The sequence below is a fragment of the Ascaphus truei genome, chromosome 2, assembly GCF_040206685.1.
Source record: "Ascaphus truei isolate aAscTru1 chromosome 2, aAscTru1.hap1, whole genome shotgun sequence".
Taxonomy (NCBI): Eukaryota; Metazoa; Chordata; class Amphibia; order Anura; family Ascaphidae; genus Ascaphus; species Ascaphus truei.
Window position 1 is genome coordinate 410,854,091 of NC_134484.1, and position 24,405 is coordinate 410,878,495.

Consider the following 24,405-nt stretch of genomic DNA (forward strand, 5'->3'; position numbering starts at 1 on the left):
ATATTTCTTCAGATAAAAAAAGGGGTACAGGTTGAGTTTTTTCACTGTACTGCAGTTATAGCAAAGTGATGTTTCTCTTGTGAGGTATTGTAAAAGTTATATAAAAGATTGTTTTATGAATAACACTAACAGTAAGATGTCAGAATAAATTGTAAACTAGATATTCAGGGGATATTAACTATTCGTTAACAAATCGTTAATTAACATTTTTATTCATGTGAGTGATTGTGTAGGCAGGGCCCCGTGCACTGCTTTGCCCGGGGGCCCCTAATGTTGTTAAGATGGCCCTGGTGGGGAGGGCCTGTCGGAATTCTAGTCTTGTGCCCCGGTAAGTCGGTCTGCGGCCCTGGCAGCAGCAATGCATCACATCCCGGCGGGGTGTTCCTAACCCCCTGAAAACTCCATGAGCGCTGCTATTTGCACCCCAATGCTTTAAAGATCTGGGAAACTGAGTGTAAAGAGAGCTGCGTTCCTTTCCCTGCATAAAAGCCGACTGATTTGCACTACGTGTTCCTCTTTTCTCTCCTCTCTGCATATGCCGCTTAATTGGGAGGAGTGGTAATTGCAGCTAATTGCAATGCAGTGCATGAAAAAATCCACCTTTTGGATCTTGTGATACTGTCCTATTTTTAATTTCCTAGCCTTTTATATGGTTTAATTGTTTCTATTAGAAAGAGGGTGTCCTCGCTCAACCAGAGAGTAAGTATAAATGCCAGGTGCTACCTAGGAGATACTTTTAATATATCCATGTACATACATATACTATAAAATAAATATACATTAACACTCACAATGATACCAAATTCAAATACATCTATAGTCATGCACACATTGATTGAGTATGAGTGTTATTAATTCTGACTAAAAAAATGATGTTCCCATGGACGGACCACATGTCTCCTGCCTGGGGGTAGTGTGTATATCTCAGTATATAGCAGCACGGTTAGGTGAAATAATAATAATGATGCACTCAGAAGCTTGGTTAATGCCTGAGATGATGCAATCACAGTCTTGATTACACCTGACCCTTAGAGTGTGTTCGGTTAGAGGGGATGAATCCCTTATGCGTGTATTGGCTGTATATACTGTATTGACCGAAAACTCACTCAGTAAATTAGGGATAGGCAAGTAGAGAAAATGATCAGCACAGCTCAGGTAATCACTAAAATATGTAGCATCTGTAACCCCCTTTGGGTTACTAAAGATATACAAGGTGTTAATGGTTGGTAAGTTTTTGCAAAGCAATGGCCTTTCAAATATTGTTGCAACTCAGACAACCATCCCTATTCTAGAAGGAGCTCACCTCTGCTCTGCCCAGTAACAGGGGTGGAGAGATGTGGTAAGGAGCCCAACCACTCCCCAGTAACTATAGTGACCTGTGGGCACTAGGTAGTATAAAGATGGAGATATAGGGGGAGGGGCCTGATACTACAGGAGTGCCCCATCAACACCAGGAGGACTCCAGGAGAAATAGGTCTCAACTGCTTGCATGTAGTCCTAGTCTAGTAAGTGTGAAACAATGTTTAATGATGTGAGATCACCTTTGTTGTTTTTATAGTCAGGGAAAGTGTCCCTAGATAGATAGGGCCACTTAATAACTAATGGCCAGGCCATCACAGTACACTGAGAGAGTGTGTGCATGACAGGTTCCTATGCGTAGGATTCTCAAACACATGGGGTCTCCATGGCTGTCACTATCAAGGTTGCTCCAACGCTGGCCTTGAAAGAAGTGAGCACACCAGGTCACTCCTTGATAAAGTGCGTTTACGAACGAAACGCGTAGGAGGGTTGCACCCTCCACCGGTTTTTTAATGCAACCTCAAATATATTTTTCATTACTAAGACCTGTTCTCTGTTGTGCGCCACACAAGTATTTTTTTGGATATCTCTGGACCCAGGACACGGCTGCGCGCTTGAGGAAACTACAGGGGAACTACAGTGAGTACTGTACCTTCATTTACTTATGGGCCATCCCAATGAGGAGGGGAAGATATTATAACATCACTCCAAACCTTCAGGGAATTATTGAGCCTAAATTCATGTAAAAGACTTAAGACTGGACTACTAATTATTGAGTATAATCCCCATGCACTGTTACCTCTTTGATGAACAAGAATATTATTATGGGACCAAGCACTTGGGCACCCACCAAATACCTATACACACTAAGGAGGACAGCTGGGATCTTGTATTAATGCTGGGTAGATGAGAACCCTGATAGACTTACATTCCCAGGCAGATGTTCTAAGAAAGTACCTGCAAGTGACGCCAGGTTCATAGAAGTTATGGAAATGTATATTCCCTTGACCATGTACAAGACAAAGTGATGTAAGCCGTGTGTGCCTCCCTGTCTGAGATGTCTGGACTCCAGGGAAGAGAACTGTAAGAGTGAAAGCCTGTCCATAAAGCATTTTCTGTTTGTATAATAAAGTTCCTGGCGCCCTCTCTTACCACCCTGAGAGTGTACACTACCACAAACCCAAGTGATTTAGAACGGCGCTAGACAACAACAGTGTAAGATCATAAATATGAAGTGAGCAAATAAAACGGTGTAAGGTGAAATAGAAAGATTCTCGACCTGCAATGGGAATTGTACAGATTCCCTTAAAACAGCAGTGAACATCCAGGGTAGGAAGGGAGCGATGATTCAGGAACACCCCAAAAAAAGGAATAAACAATGATGGTGCAGTAAAATCACAAATGTATGATGAAGCAAAGAAACTTGGCTCATATAGATTGCATACTTACAACAAGTAGGTGAAGAATCAGCATTTACGGGGAACAAGGTATGTAGAAACTCAGGAGGGCTCTCACTCAGGATGATACTCATGGAAAACACAGCAAAGAGAGACCATATTGCAGACCAGCAAACGGTTTATCACAGTAAAAAAGCTTAAGAAATGTACTCACAATGTGTACAGCAAGTATAGGCACATAAAATAGTATTGAGGCAGTAAGTCTCACGTCGGGAGAGGTGGTGATCAGGCCGTCTTCCTTCAGAACTCCCACAGTTGAAGCTTCAACTTCAACTTGGCATGCAGTAACCCCCGTTCCAGAGGTGAAGAGACCACCGTGCCGTGTATCTGTCCCGTCTAACCAGAAGCTGTCCAGCCCGTAATGGATGTGACGTCAGACGCCGTCCAACGCGGTCGGACTGTGGGAGTTCTGAAGGAAGACGGCCTGATCACCACCTCTCCCGACGTGAGACTTACTGCCTCAATACTATTTTATGTGCCTATACTTGCTGTACACATTGTGAGTACATTTCTTAAGCTTTTTTACTGTGATAAACCGTTTGCCGGTCTGCACTATGGTCTCTCTTTGCTGTGTTTTCCATGAGCATCATCCTGAGTGAGAGCCCTCCTGAGTTTCTACATACCTTGTTCCCTGTAAATGCTGATTCTTCACCTACTTGTTGTAAGTACTGTAGGCAATCTATATGAGCCAAGTTTCTTTGCTTCATCATACATTTGTGATTTTACTGCACCATCATTGTTTGTTCCTTTTTTTGGGGTGTTCCTGAATCATCGCTCCCTTCCTAGCCTGAGTGTACACTACCAGTCAGCCGAATGCCAGCACCCTGAGAAGGTAAAGAGAATCTATGGCACCATACCTACACTACCTCATAGTAACACTCCTTAGGAGCCGGGCAAGGAGGGGTTACACATCGGAGCGCGCTGGTGAGCTTTAATTGGCTCATAACAGTAAATACACTAGAAAGAGCTCCAACAGGAATGTGGATAATCGTTAATTGATGCTCCTTGTCCCGCCGCTGGTGCTGCTACGGAGAGACTATGGGAACCGTCCGACCGGGGAGGAAGATGCTGAGAAAGTATGTCATAGAAACCCAATGTACGTTTCGCATCTAACACGGCTAGTTACCCCAGGAAGAAGCCGTATTAGACTTGTAGAAGTATTTAAACTTGGTATTGTGAGTGTTCATTTATTTTATTTTATAGTACATGTATGTACATGGATATATTAAGTTACTTTTATTGAACCAGTCATTTCCTCATACCTTCTTTATATGAAGCAGGTTGCACCATATGCAGGACTTCTTTCATTGTGTGCCTCTTTACACACGCATCACTTAAATTTAAATTATTGTCAGATTGTGTGTATATATTTTATTGGTAGAGCACATCTAGTGCTCCTCATATTTTTTACAGATTATTAAATGTGTAAGCTTTGTTGATGATTGGCGACTCTGCTTCATTGTTTTTGTCTTATTTTGAGCACAAACTTGCCTTTCACCATAATCTCTCTGTGTGCAATGTTTCCATTGCAGCCAGGGATTCTGGGTATTGATATGCAAATGAGCACTAACAGTGTCACATTTTGCGTGTTATCCATTTCATCATGGATCCCTATAAGCCGGCGTGCTGTTTTACACAGCTTTTACGGCACAGCCTGGTTTAAAGAAGTGAATGGCCAGTAAACATGCTTACAGACAGCTGTTTCAACATTTTGGGGTCTTATTAGGATGGGGAATATTTGTTAGCTTTGAGTATCAAGCTGATAGTGGCCACAAACCAGGTACACAAAGTAAATTATGGTGAGTAAAAAAGTGACATTGTATGCTGAGGGATTTATGGTTAAAAGCATGGTTGCAGACCTGTATGAGACATGTCAATGTGCTCACAAGTGATATTTTTATTTGCTGTATGTTGTATAGTGGAGGGATTTTTTCACTGTCATGGGAGACTAGTGCAATTCACCAGGATCAAGGCGCCAGACAGGACAAAAGCGTTCAATAATGTCAATTTATTCTGCCTGGAGCCAACAGGTAAAAAACAGTCACTAAAAAGAGCTTAAACTCACCAAAATAGAGACGTGGGGGAGAGGAGGGGGGGGAAGCCTCCTAGCAAACTAGATGCTGGGCACCGCTTCAGTAGACTTACTTACTCCAGACCTTGAGGATGCAGTTAGCAAGAAAGCACTTTCAAGAGACCCGTTCGCAAGCTTCGATCTCGGGGTGTTCGGCAAAGATCAATGGACATACAGCAGCAATCGCAAGAGACCCAGTGCACAAAGCAAGTTTGAATTTCCCGCTCGGATTGGCAGGAGCCTCGTTCTGGGGTGTCTCTGACAAAGTCTTGGAGCACACCACTTCGTGAGCTACCACGCTAACTCCAGATTGAAATGTGCAGCTCAGATCGGATCTCCTTTACACAGTTTCCCTGTCTCCATAGAAAAGAATGGGAAATGGGGTAGCGACCAATCACAGCACGGATCCAATCTGAGCCAGGGGGTGTTAAGCCACAGGGCGGGGTTCAGTGCAAGTGGGAATTCTGAACCAGCCAATCAGAACAGTGCCTATGGGGCTCCTACCCAGAATGGTTTCCCTGGCCAGCCAGATATCTCCTACCACCTCAGTGTCTGGGATGGAGTAAGGCCAACACCTCCCAGTCCTCAGTACCACCCATACCCACTCTCGCAGTGCCCCAGGTATGGCACCTCCCCCTCCTCGATCAACGAAACCCAGATCCCTTGGTGTGCAGGCTGGGTAAGTGTATTACTACTCTAGCACACCAAGGGAACAAAGAAATACAGTTTACAGTTTAAATACAAAATATTACTCTGAATAAAGATGTACATATACACAAATGGATCTTCCCCCCTCGCCTAGCCATCAGCTGACTGCCCTATGGGTACCTGCACGCGGACTCGAGCGCAACCCGGAAGACACCGCTATCATCTGATCACCTCCTGACTGTGCGCAAGGTACAGGGAAAGAAAGGAGAAGCTGTGTGGCTCCCTCGCTTAAGAATCTAAGGTGACGGGCCCAGCGGACGTGCAAAGGTGAAGGGGATACATTGATTGACTTTGTGGAGCCTGAACTGTGAACAGGACCAATATAAGAGAGGAAGAAGTCCAACACCACTTGCTGGGAAGCTATCCAAAAACTCTGATTTACAAAGTGCTGTCTGTGAGTGCAATATTGCTCTAACCCAGTCTAGTGTAATAAATGTATTGTGCCAAGATATTGTCTCTCTTGTTTACATTAAGTCAAGTATCCTGAATAAGCTGAAATCTAGCCTCATCCAATTGATGTAACCTCTGAAACTCCATTTGGAAATTAATTTATAGATTGGTTTGGTTTTCAATGGAACTGGAACTGTCTCCTGGACTCTGGCAGCTGGACTTAAGTATACCATATAGTTACATAGTTACATAGTAGATGAGGTTGAAAAAAGACGTACGTCCATCAAGTTCAACCTATGCTAAATTTAGACAACAGATACTTTATCCTTTATCTATACTTACTTATTGATCCAGAGGAAGGCAAACAAAAAAACCCAGAGTCATATCATCCAATGATATCTCATAAGGGGAAAAATAAATTCCTTCCTGACTCCAAGAATTGGCAATCGGATTAATCCATGGATCAACATATTTCCCATGTATACTTATTTGGTATATCCCTGTATACCTTTCCCATCTAAAAAGATGTCCAACCTTTTTTTGAACAAATCTTTTGTATCTGCCATCACAGTCTCCATGGGTAATGAATTCCACATTTTAACTGCCCTTACTGTAAAGAACCCTTTCCTTTGTTGCTGGTGAAATCTCCTTTCCTCCAGCCTTAAGGGATGGCCCGAGTCCTTTGTACTGCCCGTGGGATGAAAAGTTCTGCTGAAAGCTCCTTGTATTGTCCCCGAATATATCTGTATATAGTTACCATATCCCCTCTTAGACGCCTCTTTTCTAATGTAAATAAATCTAATTTAGCTAGCCTCTCCTCATAAATTAGATTGTCCATCCCCTTTATTAATTTGGTGGCTCTTCTCTGGACTCTCTCTAGTTCCATAATGTCTTTTCTTAGGATTGTTGCCCAAAATTGTACTCCATATTCAAGGTGAGGTCTTACTAATTCTTTGTAAAGGGGCATAATAATGTTTACTTCCCTTCCATCCATTGCCCGTTTGATGCAAGATAAGATCTTGTTTAGTTTTGCAGCTACTGCATGACATTGGGCACTATTGTTAAGCCTGCTGTCTACAAGCACTCCTAAATCATTCTCCATCAAGGATTCCCCCAATTTATCCCCATTTAATTTGTAATTCGCCTTTTTATTCTTGCATCCCAAATGCATAACCTTAAATGTATCTGTATTAAACCTCATCTGCCATTTACCTGACCACGTTTCCAGTCTCTCCAACTCCTTCTGAAGAGAAATGACATCCTGCTCTGATTCTATTACCTTACACAATTTAGTATCATCAGCAAAGATGGAGACTTTGCTCTCGATGCCAACCTCAAGGTCATTAATAAACAAGTTAAAATGCAGGGGTCCCAGTACCGATCCCTGAGGTACTCCACTCACGACTTTAGCCCAACAGGAAAAAGTTCCATTTATGACAACCCTCTGTTGTCTGTCCTTTAACCAGTTTTCAATCCAGGTGCATATATTATTACTGAGTCCAATTTGCTTTATTTTGTACACCAACCTCTTGTGTGAAACCGTATAAAAAGCCTTTGCAAAATCTAAGTAGACCACATCAACTGCATTACCCTGGTCTAAATTCCTACTTACCTCCTCAAAGAAACAAATAAGGTTAGTTTGGCATGATCTATCTATGGACTCTTTACCACTTCGTCAATATATATTTAGTTTTGTTATATTCCACTATACTACACTTATTAAGTTTAATTTAGTATCACTAGGTTAGTGGTTAGCGCTTCCGCCCTCTTTTTTTATATACACAAATACAGTCTAAAATACATGTTTTGGACCAGATGTGCCACAATAAGATGAATACAGTATACAGGGGCAATCCTGCATATCCATCCAAACGGCAATGGCTGTGCTTAACCTTTATTATGAGAGCCTCATTGCCCCTACTGTCGAGGTCACTATAATTTACTTTGTGTCTTAGGCTTTGCCTATAGTGCCGCCGACGGCGAAACGATGGGTGACGTCACCCGTTGCCGTTGCCACCAGCAAAAGTTATGTTTCGCCGGTCGGCCGCATCGCGGGATTCCCGCAATTTGACTTGTTCAAGGGCCGTCACGTGACGCGTCGGCCCTTGAAAAATCAAATTTTGCTGGTGGTGGGTTTTCGCGATGGTGTCGCTCCGTCGCTTGTAGGAAATGCTTTTGTTTTTGGCCGAATTCGCGTCGCCGGCACTATAAGCACGGCCTTATTTTGGAAGTCAGTGTTTTTTAAGGGGTAGCTTTTATATCTAGGTCCATCTCCGTTTTATCCTGCAAAATCGGAGCTTTCCCTGTGATGGTTCTAAAATAAAGATGTGAAGATCAGGCTGCAATAAATAGAACATGGAATGTAGTCTCTGGCTCAGTTGTCGTCATTTCTGTTCAGTTTTATTTTGTCTTTGAATTATGCTTTTAATCATTGCTGAATACAATGTGACATTTGGGGCTATGAACTCTCAATGGTACTCAGCAGTAGTTAGCTAGATCTGCTTGTAAATGGGATCTCCCCCATCGAATACTGTCACGGGAGGCTGGGACTAACACACCAGAGATCAACTCGTCTGACAGAACTACAGAGTTAAGTGAATTTATTGGTAAATGATTACTACAACTGTTCACAGACATAACACACACACACTCCCAACTGGGGTAACTGGGTAACACCCTACAGGTCTAGGTGCAGGAAACTCCGTGAGGAGATTTTCCCTGTTCTTCTCCCATGCTGCAGTGCCTACAGGAACTGGCACTGGAACTCTATCTCCACAATAGCCAAATACAAATAAATTAACTAGGGGCCTCCCTCCCCACCTTTTATACCCCATGCCACAACATGGATACATGAAGGGAGGGTTAAGGCCAGGTGCCTTCAGTATGACCCAGCCCCTGATTGGTGGTTGAAAATGCAACATGCAGAAAGTTACAAAAAAAGAGTAACATGGGAAAGGTCACAGGCAACTTGCAACATTTCTCCTGAACACAGACTTAACCCCTTGTCGCTGAAGTGCTGGAATCGGGCTACACCACAAAGATATATACACATAATACAGATGTATTACTGACAGGCAGGGGTAATGGGCTTAACCTTTATTCAAAGCAGCCAAATCAACCCCTACTGTCACACCTCCCACTTTAAGCGGAGAACTCTGGGGTAGCGACCCCAATGGGTTGATCCCCAAGCATGACGCTTAAAGGTAAGAGCTTAACCGGCCCCGGATCATCCTGCCAGGAAAGTCCTTCAGCATTTTCGTGCTCACTTCCCTTGCTGTACAGTGAAGTCATACTCCTGTAGGGCCAGACTCCACTGCAGCAGCTTGGCATTATCTCCTTAGACCCGCTGCAACCAACTCGGGTTTGTAGTCCGTAATGACCATAAGAGGGCGGCAACACACATACAGCTGGAATTTCCGGAGTGCCCTTACTATGGCCAAGCACTCATCGATCATAGCAATAGCAGCCTCCCGATCAAGTAACGTGCGGCTCAGGTATACGATTGGGTGTACAACCCCATCGGCACCCACCTAACTCAGCACGGCCCGATGCCAAAGTTAGAGGCATCGATCTGAATCAGGAACCGCTTTTCATAGTCAGGAGTTGCCAGACATCTCGTATATACAGTATTGTCACCTATTTCAACTAATTGTCCCATTGTCCCTGCAAGGTCTGTCAGGACGCATAATTGTCCTGTATTTCAGGAGCAACAGAACAATTCAGAGATGAAGGTCAGTCAGCAGAAGATGTGGGATGGCGGCTGCAGAGGAGGATCATGGCGGCAGCAGCAGAGGGTGGTGGTGGAGCTCGCCCCAGCGGTATGACCCGGAAGTCAATTACAACTTCTGGTGTCTGCTGAGACGGACTCCAGTACTGCCACCTGCTTCTGCCGCTGCCATGATCCTCCTCAGCCGCCATTCCCAGCTTTCTGCCACCGCACTGCTGCCATTCTCCTCCTGGCCGACCTTTACCACCAGCTAATCTGCGAGGAGGAAGGAGGAGGAGCTGCGAGTAGGGGGAGCAGGGAGGAGAAGAGGAGCTGTGAGGAGGGGGGGGGGCTGGGAGGAGAGGTCAGAGATTCAGGGAAGAGGGGGGCTGAAAGATGGAGGGAAGAGGGGGGCTGAGAGATGGTGGGAGGAGGGGGCTGAGAAATGGAAGGAGTAGGGGGCTGGGAAATGGAGGGTAGGACAAAGAGATGATGGGGGAGAGAAACGTGTGTGTTTTTGTCGTGAAAACATATAGGAAATGTCTGGGTTTCAATTTTACTTTCCTACTGCAATTTGGCGTCCGGGCACCCCGTATTTACAAAACTTAAATGTGTGAGCCCTATCTGTAACTCTCCGAGCGCCATGATGCTGCTATGCGGTTCATGGATTATTTATGAAAAAAAATATTATTCATTTTTTTTTCAACACAATACAAAATGATACAACATTGGTGGAGGATTTGCGACGAAATAGTAAAAACTATATGTAGCCATGTCTAGGATTGGTGTACATATCTCTTTCTCATGTTGGCAGTAACCCTGGTAAGTGTGCAGGAGTGCCAGCAACAATCAATGGAGGTTTGCCCTCACACCCTGGTGAGGTGTCATATGTCCCCAAAGGAAGTGACAACATGCAGTGTGTTCCCACTTAGTGATACAGAGCATGTTTGTTCTCTGGGGGGTGATATAAGACACAGCACTGCCTAAAGTTAGAAGTTCAGTTTCCTGTTGTTGTGCTGCTCTGTTCACTGAGAGGCACGTGAAGGTCTGCAACAATGTTGCAGTGTCTCCTGCTAGCTGTGAGTCAGTGAGCATACGCAGGAGAGTTAGAGGAGCTGAGAGAGACAAAGCAGCTCAGGAGAGGAGCTGACAGCAGCCAGAGAAGCTGGAGAATCTCTCTGAGAGTAGAGGTGGAAAGCAGATCTATTAGAGAAGGGACCTTCCTAATGGAATGCTGCAAGGAGATGAGTGGCTGAGCTGTTATCTGTGAGGGGCAGCTTGCCCATGCCAACCATCAATAAAGATGCCCTGTTTTAATATACCTCCACTGTGTGAGTGTGAAGTGACTCAGCAGTGGATGGCACCACCAAGAAATAGTCCCTCACCAGGACCATCTCCCTGCGGAAGCACAGATCCTGATGAGGTGGAGGCGCTGCACTGGATATAGGTAGGACTCGCACACACTACCTCAGCTGCCTGTCTGGATGACATCCCCTAATACCATCAAGCGGGAGACTCAGGAGCCCTGTTGCCTACAGGTGCACCACCAGACACGAACATGTAATGGGGACTGGTTAGACTACCCGGGCCAATGTGAGATTGGGGGGGGGAAAACCCGTTACAATTGGAGGCGCTGCTGAGAGGACCTGTCAACAGGACAGGCTTTTGCTAGGCACACTAGGAAACAGGGAAAGTGTATGCTGCCACTTTGTGCTGTGTTGGGATGGAACCGCAGGGATGACCTGGGAACCTGAGAGGAGTTAGTGGGTCTGGAGAGGGGCTATAGCTGTCCTAGTCACCTTGAGGTAGCGCTAGGGGTAGGATGCCTGAAGGGATAGCCTGTTAACGAGGTCAGGAATTCTGGAGAGGATCTGCACTAGGCTAGCCAACAGTAGGTAGACGCCCAAGTACTGCATGGAAGAGTACTCTAGTCCATTCCAGATCACTTACCGAAGGGAGCACAGACTGGAGGAAGGTAGTTACAGCAGACACAGAAAGAGTGAGCCTAGCCTGAGGTAGTGCAAACACGAGTCACGAGTACCTACATTAGGTACACAAGGTGGTGCACAAGGCATGTTTGTTGAATCGGTATGGCAGCTGCCCCGCAGAGAGGAGCTCCATGTACAATCAGAACAAATACAGCAACGCAAAATGGCGACGGCGTTGGAGTCAGTAGTAATGCTCAATCAGTCCATTGTGTGTGAAGAGGACATAGGACAATTGATGAAGCGGTACTTCAGTCTTCGTCAGAAAGACGGAGAGGAGCTATCTGAGTTCCTCCTGCGGATTGGAGAAGTCTTGCGGGAGATGCGAAAAGGTGATCGTATTAAGGCCACTGAGGTAGAGGTGTACTTTTGTTATCAAATTCTGAGAGGAGCGATGCCTGATCATCCTGTCGTGGCCAAGATGCGGTACTCCTGGAAGAGGGGTGACCCCGTCCTTAGAGAGGCTAGTGGATGAGATAGAGAAACATGAAGTTGCAACTGCTGCGAATATGGATGGCAGAGCGATTCAAAATGGCGCTTCCCGCTTCCCTGGGAGACCGCGTAGGCCAGTTGCAGAAAATGCTGCAAATGCTAAACTTGAAGAAAGTTGGCCGGGATTGGCGCCAAAAGAAAACCTCCACCCTGCGGGGAGGTATGGCGTGAAAGCTGTGGCCGCGCCCTCAAGGACTGTGACGGACTCAGAGCCCCTCCCCGGTGATGTGAGTGACTCAGCGCAGAGCCAGAGTCACTCCTTGAAAGAGTGTGCCGCCCCTCCTTTAAATTCCACCAGGGGGAGCGAGAGTTTTGAGCAGTCATCAGCCATTTCTGTTCACCAGGAGGAGGAGCCAGGACTCTATATCACTATGAGTCCTGCTGAAGTTCAGGCTGTCTTCAGGGAGAAATTACTTAGTGCCTCCCGCGACCAACACCCAGCTGTGGTGATGCCCCAGCCGGCGGACCACACAAGTGAAGCTGGAGATAAAGAATCACCTACCTCAGCTGTGGAGGTTGTGGAGGGCCCGTGTGCCCAAGTGAACATTTTAGACCCGGTTCCCGAGCAGGAATCACCTGCCCCGTTATCCATGGAACTGAGCGAACCATCGGTGGTGATGCGCCCACCGGCGGACCACTACAGCGGTGCTGGAAAAGAACCAGCAATTACCTGTGTCGCGGCAGAGCGGAGTCTCGTGTCGCCGGTGCAGAAACAACCTGAGAGGCGGAGTCCCACGGCCGTGGTGACTGACGGAACAGACGGTGGAGAGGAACCCATCCCGAGCCGACGGAGCGGTGAGATACATCCTTACCCTCCACAGGCGCCGGTGGTGGCAACGGCGGAGAAAGGCCTAGCTCAGGCCCGGACGGAGCAGAGAGCAGAACCATCACTTCCGGCGGCGGATGTCGTTCTGGAGGAAGAGGTTCCGTTTGGGAACCCAACGCAAGATGGCGGCGAGTCCAGCGAGATGGCCGTGTCCTCTCGGCCAAGCAGCTGTACCAGGTTGCCTGGGTCCGAGAAGAGCCAGCAGGCCCTGCGGAAGCCTGGGAGTAAGGAGGCGAGTGAACCGGAGTGCCAGTCCGATGGTACTGGGCAAGGTAGCGAGAAGTTGCGGGTCGTAGCCCCGCGTATGCCGGCAGCGTTTCCCTATGCCCAACCCCCGGCCATAGTTAAAACCCCTGCCCCTGTCACTTTCTCATCTGGGTCCCAGTCTAGCCAAGGGTTGTCTGGGGAGTCCCGAGCCACTTTTGAAGAATGGACTGGGGAAAATCTGGACTGGGGTGACTGTTTTACCTCTGATGAGGGATCGGGGAGGAAAATGGCTATGCAAAGAATATTATACAGCCCTAATGATGACAATCGTACTGTTGTGGTGGGGTGTGATTCTAAGAGCATTGGGTCAAATTTTGGGTTTCCAGGAACTTTGGGAGTTTCATCTGGGGATTTGGGTAATGTTGCTCATATGGTGCCTATTGCCCGGGGAGCCCCCTATGTGCCCTCACTGTCAGAAAGAGTTATTAGGGATCGCCAAAAGTGGGTACGTAATTTTCATCGTCCCTGGGAGAACGAACTTATGTTTGAAATGGGTTCCCTTGATTCAGAAAATTGGGATCCTGGCGGGTTAGATGAGATGTGGTGTAGTCACGAGGGGATATGCTACATTTCCCGGAGATGCCTTAGGGAGGGTTATGGGCATGATCCTTTCGATCCATCAGCATCCATGCCAGAATTTTGGGCTGATTGTGGGTGTCCAGTATGTCACCTAGAGTGTTACAGCATTGATGCTCTAAGCCCAGTGGACCATGCTGTACGTAAGCCACCTTAAGAGGGTATAGGAGTACCAGTAATGGGTACTACAGAAGGGAATAATTCTGGTTGTTACACATCTACGTTAGGATGTATCTGTTATAATATATTGAGAAAAGATATGTACTGTAATAATGTGTTGTTATGTTTTGCAGGGCTACCTGAAGGAAGGTTCCGCAAATTTAGGTCCCAAGCGAGGACGTTGGGATTCCACCAGGGGGAGAATGTAGCCATGTCTAGGATTGGTGTACATATCTCTTTCTCATGTTGGCAGTAACCCTGGTAAGTGTGCAGGAGTGCCAGCAACAATCAATGGAGGTTTGCCCTCACACCCTGGTGAGGTGTCATATGTCCCCAAAGGAAGTGACAACATGCAGTGTGTTCCCACTTAGTGATACAGAGCATGTTTGTTCTCTGGGGGGTGATATAAGACACAGCACTGCCTAAAGTTAGAAGTTCAGTTTCCTGTTGTTGTGCTGCTCTGTTCACTGAGAGGCACGTGAAGGTCTGCAACAATGTTGCAGTGTCTCCTGCTAGCTGTGAGTCAGTGAGCATACGCAGGAGAGTTAGAGGAGCTGAGAGAGACAAAGCAGCTCAGGAGAGGAGCTGACAGCAGCCAGAGAAGCTGGAGAATCTCTCTGAGAGTAGAGGTGGAAAGCAGATCTATTAGAGAAGGGACCTTCCTAATGGAATGCTGCAAGGAGATGAGTGGCTGAGCTGTTATCTGTGAGGGGCAGCTTGCCCATGCCAACCATCAATAAAGATGCCCTGTTTTAATATACCTCCACTGTGTGAGTGTGAAGTGACTCAGCAGTGGATGGCACCACCAAGAAGTAGTCCCTCACCAGGACCATCTCCCTGCGGAAGCACAGATCCTGATGAGGTGGAGGCGCTGCACTGGATATAGGTAGGAGTCGCACACACTACCTCAGCTGCCTGTCTGGATGACATCCCCTAATACCATCAAGCGGGAGACTCAGGAGCCCTGTTGCCTACAGGTGCACCACCAGACACGAACATGTAATGGGGACTGGTTAGACTACCCGGGCCAATGTGAGATTGGGGGGGGGGGGAAACCCGTTACATATATATAAATGCATATTACACTCCTAATGAAGCCCAAATTAACAGTGTGATAATAATCCGGCCCATGCTTTTGTATTGTATCTTGCTTTGTTATAATAGAGTAAGGTTTGGAGAAAGGCTGTTCTGTATTATTATCACACAGTTAGAAGAGTCCAAGCCCTCTGCATTTTACCATTTCAAATACGTGTAGTGTAAAACAAACAAATTCAGTTTTGCTTGTGGTATTAGTATTATATGTTAGGTTTTCTTTTTTTTAACCAGCAATCTGACACCCCCCTCATCATCTAGGGTGCCCAACTCCCACCTTTGCTCCCTTTGGCCCATATTCACTAATGGGTGCTATGATTTAGCATGCTTAACTCCCATTCAAATGAAAGGATGTTAGGATGTGCGAAATCTTGGCACCAGCGAAACCAGGGGGGAGCGAGGGGGAAGGGTGCAACGGTGCATTTGCTGAAGTTGCAGAGACTCACTGCAAAGGACCACAGACAGCAGAGGATGATCGGAGATCTGGGTAATGACATGCAAAGGAGCACACACCGTATGTCGCCTGTTATACCTATTTATCTATACAAACACTCCCCTATCGCATGCTAACATGAAAGGCATTACAATGTTTAAAAACCACAGCACCACATTCTTATATGACTCTTAACTTCCTTTTAATAATTTGTAGCTTACTTTCCCCCACCCCTTGGGAGATGTGTGGCTACAGTGTATGGGTGTGGTGCAATACCTGATGGTGCCCAGGAGATCTGAGCCTCCGCTGCTGGGAACCTGGGGGGCACCTGAATGGCTCGGTAGTGCCTCCACCTGTACAGGATTCTAGCATGTGGAATTCCCCTGTTACAGGACACAAAGAATACACACTTGGTATAGCAGAACAGTTTTACTATATGCAGCTAAATATAGTTACAGCCTACCCACCAGGCCCCGCACGGCCGTACCTTCCAATACTCCGCCCCCTCTCAATGGAGTCACCGTCCTCAAAGTAGCTAGGGGCCCTTGGGCACCCAAACAACCCGGTGTCCACAAGGTCAATCCCCCCACCCAATGTGTGGTACAGCGCTGCCCCCTAAAGTGTTGTTGGTGCACGTGAGGAGTTGGGTACCTGCCGGGTGTGTCCACACCCGGGCGCGCAGATGATGTAGATGATGGGATCCACAGATCCGTTGCCGTAACCCACGAAGCCTCCGCCTCTATGTTGGGTGGTATCCCGCCTGGACTGTGCCACCGTTGATGAGTCTCTATGTGAAGGGTGATCTGGTCCCAAACCACCTATGAACAGGATGCAGCCGCTTCTGTCTTTATCCCTCACTCTGAAACTACAGGGGCAGTGTCCATGTACTATGAGCATGTGCCTGCAGCAACCACAAGCTGAGGGGAGTTGGGGTCTAGCTGGGGCCTAATGGGGGTCTCTGGCCTAGTGCAGGTGCCACAGACACCTGTACTCTCACACCCTACCATGATGACGTCCCAGCTCCAACTGACTCGCGGTCCCAGCGTGCGAAATGTATCTCTTTTCTCCTGCAGAGAAAGGCTGGTGTCCTATTGGCTGTGGGGAGTGACCTGACTACAGCCCCTGGGGCTGCTGGGTGTTGTAGTCCCTGACCAGCACCATCCCCTCCTATGGCTGTCACTCGCCTTCCGTCTGTGCATGCGCAAGCCTTGCACATGCGTGATCACACGCAAAATGGCAGCACCCCATGGATGGGTCTGCCGGAAATCTCCGGCGACTCAGTCACCCTCCCGCACACAGTGTCGCCTCCTGCGCTTCCCTGCAGTCACCGGACGCAACTACTACTCTCCCCCACGCTCCACCCAGCCTTCGCTGACAGATGCAGCTGCAGCAAGAGGTAGGGGGCAAACAGGGGACCAGGGGGGACCCAGGCTATAAAAGGTAAACCCAGTTCTGAGTATACACAGTCATCTAACAATAAAAATCAACACCAATTTAACAAATATATACTGGCTATGCCCATCCCATGTGGGAAAACTCGCTATAGTATCACATATACTGTACTTTATGATAAAAATTATTTCAACCACATTTATCTAAAAAATGTTTTACCATGAAGTAATGCATTGAGTTACCTCTCATTTTATGTACTGGGAGTAAAAACAAGGATATTGCCAGTTTTTTTCCAGAACTCACCTCCTGCGTCACTCACCAACATAATCGTAACTTAAAAAAAAAAAAAATTAAGAGTCTGCCTTGAAATCTTTGAAGGAAATGGTGTTAATTGTGCCAGAAACATAAGAGTGACTCATTAAACTATAACTGCTTCAGTGAACTGCAATGGCGACGCATAACTTGGCTTTGCTCTGTTTTATGACTAGGTCTGCAATGACGTCATGTAAATTCAGATAAAATTATTAGAATGAACATTTTTTTTTGTATGAATGATGTATTTTGTGAATATATAATTTTGAGCTTGTTTTTTTGTTGCTGGTCTTGCTTTCGCATGTCACGATACAGCAGCATTCCTGTAAATATTCTGATGTTTACAAGTATTATGGGCCATCTTTACTAAGGGGTATTTTTCCAAGACACCACAGAAGATATGTTACGACCCATTCAAGTGAATACGCTAAAAGGTATTTTCTGGCGCTGGAATGTGTCTTGTGGAATAGCACTGCTAAAAGTGGGCCAAAGTACTTTGGATGTGGCCAAGAAGTACAGCAGTATTTCCAATGCATTATAGTGAGCTGAGACACACTATTGTGTGACTTACAGCTTCTCTAGGCTTACCGAATTCTACCATACCCAGTGGTGGATTTCCCATTAGGCTGAGTAGGCTATAGCTTACAGCGGCAATTTTTGGAGAGGCAATTTGTTGGTGTGGTGTGGTGTGTGTGTGCCTTATCTTTTCCATAGCAAGCCCTCTCCTGTAACATCGCATCATCATGATAACGCGACATTGTGATGTCATAGCCAAGGAGGGACGCACCCCAGCCTACAGGCGGCAGAGGGGTAAGTCCGCCACTGACCATACTGCCGATACAGAATGTATGGCGAAGCTTTGTGCCCTTTCAGCTGCTTTTCCAATATCCCTGGTTACTGTTAGGACAAGTGAATTAATACGCACAGATTTTTATTTAAAGATCCATTTTTTATTTAGCTTATACAGACTTTAGTCTGCACAAGATAGGCAAGTGAAAAACTATTAGCATGTGTTCTTACAGTATAAGTAACTGACTGCACCTAAAATAATTTGCTGTTTCTCTAACCAGGAGTATATAAAAGTACTTGCATATAAATACTGTAGGGAAAATAATGTACGTTCCTGTTTTAGCTAGCAGTATCCTAAAGTAACGTGACATTACCCGTATGCTAGTTAACACCATTACGGCAATTACTGTTTCATATAATTGCTTCAGTGAATAAGGAGTTACATTAGGGAACATGACGCCTGATTGTGTTTAAGGTAACACCACGTTATTTGAAACAAGAGGAGTATATTTTCGCTGATTTAAATCTGTTGTTAATGAGTACTTCAGTATTAGGTGATACCTATTTTATTTGGACTAACAATTGTTATTATAAGACAAGCTTTCGAGAGTTCTCTCTCTTCCCCAGGTCAAGCAATTCTGATACAGTAATCCATGAGTTTAAAACAAAACAAAAAACAAGATAACACACAAAAGGCAGGAGATGTGGATAATTCAATGCAAAGGGGATTCACTGGGCTGTTTTGGGAGTGCTGTCTGTCTAGCTCCTGTGTTGTGACCCAGGGTGGTCTGAATGCTTACCTCAAAGACACTTATGTAAATGCATTACTTTGTGTTTTTTTTTAATAATGAAAGCATTTTACACTATATTTGCTTTTTCTACTTGTATGTGGGATTCCCCTCCCTCTATTTTTCTTGTGGATCATTTGGGATATCGTCTGTGACGGTGTGGAGAATTTACCTACATGAATTCAGAGTTGGTCACTCTATATAACCGAACTGCCTGTTTGTCACGTGGAACACGTGAGCCTAACATTCAAAGATGAACCTAAACTGTTTCAGATTGTTATACATCTTGTTATATATTTTTTTTCTATGTTCCTGGATGAAATTTGCGCCGCTGTATTTTCGCCATTTGTTAACTGGACTGGGATTGAGTCCTTTGTTGGGAGCTTCACTTTCCATCAAGGACAGTACATATTTTGTTTATCACCTTCACGTATAAGTAGTGTTATTTGCGCTTGCACCCCTTTTTTCCTCCTAACAAAATCTGGCATAAGATTCCCCATTCACCATCTCCCCCATCAACAACATACTATCATATTTCCTCAAGGGCGAAATTATCTGTGGCCCATCACAATCAGTCTAAGGAGATCCCAAGAGGTATGCTCACATGTCTGTATGATTGAATCAGTATCTTGTTGTGACATAGTATCAATAAACGTTTCCCATTTAAAAAACAAAAACATTTTCGGTTCTTAATTCTTTATTTGTCTCCGCTTCTAATTACTCCATCATTATCAATTTATTCAGATAATCGTTTAAAATATCTAAAGTGGGGGGTTCACGCTTTATCCATTTCACCATCATTGTTTTCCTTGCTGCAAGCAAGACAATCTCTGCTAGTCATTGTTCCTTACATTGACCTCTTTCTAACTTTCCATATTTCCAAACAGCAAAGCTAAGGGCTCTTTTATTGTAGTTACCCCAATAACTTCTTGTATATACTGCAGAACTTTATCCCAAAAGTCAGAAATAACCAGACAACCCCACAAACAGTGTGTAGCATAGCCTCTGGCTACTACCTTTTTCCTCTGGTCCTGCTAGGAACAGGCACTGGAAGGGTGAATGCCCCTGTAGGCCTAGTTGCTATTGCAGGCTTGGATGCAGTAGTGTATCCAAGGGCGGGCCCAGCAACAACCAGAGAGTGTCAGCCTGGGGGAGAGTACTGGTTGGGTGACATGCAGATGTGATACCTGTCAGTATCAGACCTGCCCTGTTATGGGGCAGGGTTACAAGCCCAACCCCAGGGTATATAAAATGGTACTCTCCTAAAAGTGGGGGTGTCTCTTCCTCCCCCTGTGGAGTGAACAACAGCTACCCTGTGTCCCATAAGGGGATGCAGGAGGAGCACGACAGAATGGAAGGCCTCAAGCCTTGCAAGTGTTCCTGCTGGGAAACAGAGGAAAGAATGGGACTGATGTAAGATCTGACCAATGCAATAAACATAGAACCATATGCCGTGTGAATCACTGTCTTGGGACATAGAAAGGTGTCGGCATGGACCATCCTACTACCACATGATCCTTGCTGACTGGAGGCGCTGCCAAGGAATAAGGTACCCTGTAAAGCTGTCCTGACTATCTCCACATCATCGTGGAGCACTCAACCCTCCTGTTGCCTCAGAGGTACGCACAGCATTGCATGAAAGACACTAGTAACAGCCAAATCTCACAGAGGGTGGGGGTAAAGGTGTTACAAGTGTTTTAAATCTGCTCTTTCCTGGGAGCACTTGGGGCACTTATTTTTAGATTTCTCTAACCCTTTATAATTGATATCAAAAGCATAATAGACCCTATGCAGTATCTTATATTGCATCTCTCTCCACTCATCAGAAATTATAATTATACTAGCCCGAGTTAACCCTTTGAGTAACAAATCAACTCTTTCATTTGATGGGAAATCTTTTTCCCATCTAATGAACATTTTTCTTAGATCCTTTCCATAGTCCTTGTCCCTAATCCAATCATATAAATCTGAGATAGAATTTTTGGTACTATTAGCATCCTTAAAAAAGACATAAAAAACATATTTTCCCAATAGATCTGATTTATACAGTAGCTTTGCATACACTTGCAATAATGCATTACTTGTATATAAGGGAAGTAATGTGTTTGCGGCCGTCCCATTTGTTCTTTCAGTTCTTGGAACGTCAAGAACCAACCATTGTTCACATCTACCAACTGGCCCAGATTTCTAATCCCGTTGTCTCTCCATATCTGAAAAGAAGCATGGGAGAAACCTTAAATTCCCTTGTATAGTTAAACATTTTGAGCAAGTATATAAAAGCCCACATTGTTTTCTCAATATTCTCCAAGTAGCCCATGTATCCTTAATTAGCAGGTTTCTTTTGGCTTCTAGTGGTATTTCTCTCCATTTTACATGTAAAATCCCAGAGAGACTCTCTGGGGATACCAACTCCTCCTCTAATTCTAGGCATGAGTAATAGCTGTTTCCAGTTATCTAATCTCCTACATGTCTTGCTACACAGATCAGATTATATTTTCTAATATTAGGCAAATTAACCACCCCTCCCCACTCTTTCTTCAGACATAATTTATTAATAGCGATTCTATTTCTCCCTTTCCTCCACATAAACCTAGAAATTGCTTTATTTAGAAGTTTAACATCGGAGTGTGTCAATAATATTGGTAACATCTGTAGAGGGCAAATTAATCTTGTGAGACTGATCATTTTAACTATCTGACATCTGCTGGACAAATTAAGTGGTACATTTTGCCACCCCTCTAATTCTGTGATTATTTTAGGGTTAATTGCCCAGAAATTATTTTTGTAAAGATATTTACCCTCCGGATCAATATAGATTCCTAAATATTTAAATAGTTTCCTAGTTACCTTGAATTGGCATTTTCCCATTTCATATTGTTTTTACTTGATAGGATTAGTATTTCAGTTTTAGCTGCGTTCACCTTAAAACCCGAAAATTTTCCGAACTCTTCAAATACCTGACTTTCTTTTTATAGTCTCTTCTGGATTTGACACAAACAACAATAAATCATCCGTGAATAAGGCTATCTTAGTTTCCTTTTCTCCTATCTATGATGGAAGTTCTTAATGGTAAAATGGAAAACATCCTTACACGTTTTGGTCTATACCGGTTTTACCCGATTATAAGGCGAGGTTTTTTTCAATAAGGTTATGTTGAAAAGTACATTTTCGTCTTATAATACTTTGTGCGCCAATCAGGAGTCGGAAGGTAAAACAGAGGAAGCTCCACCATGGGGTCCTGAAGCAGCCATGTTGCTTGTGGCAGGAAGCTGAAACAGAGACCAGAGATAGAGTGTGTGTGTGTGTGTGTGTGTGTGTGTGTGTGTGTGTGTGTGTGTGTGTGTGTGTGTGTGTGTGTCTTTCCAGCTACTACTGAAATTAGGGGGTTGCATTATATTCAGGGTCACCCTATAATCGTGCAAATACGGTATTTAGGGTTTTTAAAGACAAGACTTTTGCAAGAGACGGATACTTTTCCTTCAAGAACAACTGTTATGGGTGATTTCCCCACTTGAACCAATAGTAGAACAAAAGGTTTGCGGATGCATGCAAGGCTATCTTCAATGCGGTTTATTCCTATGCTTTAGCTTAAGGTGTTGGGCTACTAATAAATACCGAGGTATTCAGTTTTGGAAATCGAATGAAATCTACATTTGCTTTGGAAGAATAATTTGTGAAAATAAAAGAATTCGGTGCTTAAAAATTACCTGAGTAACGTTTAACCTCAAGTTGTGAATGATACAGAATACATTTGCCTGTACTACAAACTATATGACTTATTTCCTCTCGCTGTCTCCCAATATTCAACAACTCTTGCTCACTGTAGTGATCTCAGTAATTGTTGTACAATAGAAATACTATTGACTCAGAGAACATTTCTGGCCCCCTTGTTGTGACGCAGGACCGTAGGAGGGGTTTTAATATAAATATTCACTGGGCTATCAACTCCTCACCTCTCATTCTCTGATCAGAAGCTTGCTCAGGTATGTCTGTCAGAAACAACTCGACACTAGGAGATGATACAAACCTCTATCAATCACTGCTATCTATCTCTTACCATCTGTCACCTGTGTATTCATCTATATCTGTGCATCTATTTATAACATGTTGTGAGTCGCTTTTAACATTGTCCAATATTTGTATCTTTCAGCTGCTACTTCATTTATTCTCCTTCCGTAAGTAAACGTTAACTTAGTTAATGATATCATGTTTTGCTGACTATTTAAATAATACAAGCTCCCGGAAATGTCTGTGCCTTCCGATGTTACGTTTAGCTATTTGGGGTTAAGCGGTTTGGTAAATAGCTTTTTATTTTAAATTCAAAATGATTACTAATATTACTTTGCTTTAGTACAGGGCTTCTCTGTACCTTGTTCTGAAGAGCTTACAGTGTATGTGCTTGCTTTCATTAAAGAAAGATACTTAGGAAGAAATATACAGAATAGAAGAGTTTAATTAAGCTCCTACAATCTGTTGCTGCTGTTGTATCAACAAGGCATGCTGCCTCCAGAAACAGACAGAGATCACTTACTTGAATGGATAAACTGGAAAGGGGAAGATATTAGTTATATGCCGTAAGATTGTTTTCTTTTGCTATGCATGCATTTTAAGAAAATAGCCCCATTTGTTTAATATATGACTTTAAATACAGTACAGTAACTACTGTAGGAGTCACCTATACAGTAGCTTAACTAACAGAATTAAGCAACTATTCACTGTATCTGGTTCAGGAAGATAAAAACGGTGTTTCTTTTTTTATTGTAACTTAATTCAAGGTAAGTGGATCATATGGCAAAAATGAAAGGATCTTTTACAGGACACATCTAATGTACAGCTGAAAGACCCAGCCACGTCACCATAAAATCTACTGCGGTTATCTTTCCAGTGAAGGAAAATAAGCTTTCTGTAAGCACAGGGTTATTTGGATGCAGCATCACAACCCCAGATCTATTTCTCCTCATAAATAGACATGAAGAACATCACTTGTAACACTCAGACTTATGCACGGTACTAATGTCTGCAAAAACTAGCAGACGGATTTTCAGTGGAAAAACTCAGATTGCTTTTAATTGAATTCATTTTCTTTGATAACATAGGGTTCTGATTATAGAGGGGGTTATTCATAATGGTCCGTTATGGGTTTTGACTTGAATGGGAGTTAACGCCAGATCGGGTGCGTAAACCTATATGAATAACCCCTGGAGTTTCCAGTGTTGCAGTTGGGATAGCTTAGTAACTAGACCCCCAGTTACACGGTAGTAATGAAGGTGTTGTCTCCATGGAATTGAACATGTGAAATGTGTCCTTTTATGTTGGCTGTGAAAGTGATTTGCAAAGCCCTAAGGTTGCAGTTTTTCTATAACAGTGTATGTGTTGCAAACTGTTTTATTAACCCTTAGCTGCCGGGAGGGGGGGGGGGCACATTTCCCTGCAGATGCCTCCTGGTGAGAGTAGAAGAGGTTGCGCATACTGTATCTAACCTTTTCAGTCTGCACGTTTACAGCTTACAATTGTTTTGCTTCTGCAGCAGAAGTGGTTTCTTTAGCTGAAGCAGCGGCTCAGTAAGTAAAAGGCATAGACTCTTAGGCAGGGGAGCCTGGTTTAAATCCCAGTGCCGGCTCTTTGTGCCCGTGGGCAAGTTACTTTACCTCCTTGTGCCTCAG